We start from the raw sequence: 399 nt of genomic DNA, 5'->3' as shown, positions 1-399 counted from the left end.
GTGGGGGGATTTTTTGGGGCCCCCCCCTTCACTCTATCCCCCCCCCCACAGGGCGACAAGTGGAGGCCGCCCGGAGGAAGCGGGTCCAGGTGAGCCCGGGGGAGGGGGGGCGGATTTACCGGTCCCCACAACCCAGGGGGGAAATTTACCGACTCCCCCCCCAAAAAATGAGGGGGGGGGACACCCCAAAACCGTATCGTGGTGTCCCCCCCCCGTAGGGCAAACGAGCGAAGGCGGTGGGGAAGAAAGACCCGGGGGTGCCTCAGCTGGGCCGCTTCGCCGCCCACGTCCAGCAGCAGAACGAAAAGAGGCAGAAAAGGGTAAAAAAAATTCAATTTTTTTTTGAGGGGGGGGGATTTGAGGGTCCCCCCCTCTCTGAGGATTTGAAAACCCCCCCCC

Source organism: Calidris pugnax, unplaced genomic scaffold, assembly GCF_001431845.1.
Source record: "Calidris pugnax isolate Ruff unplaced genomic scaffold, ASM143184v1 scaffold350, whole genome shotgun sequence".
Taxonomy (NCBI): Eukaryota; Metazoa; Chordata; class Aves; order Charadriiformes; family Scolopacidae; genus Calidris; species Calidris pugnax.
This window is presented reverse-complemented; position numbering follows the sequence as displayed.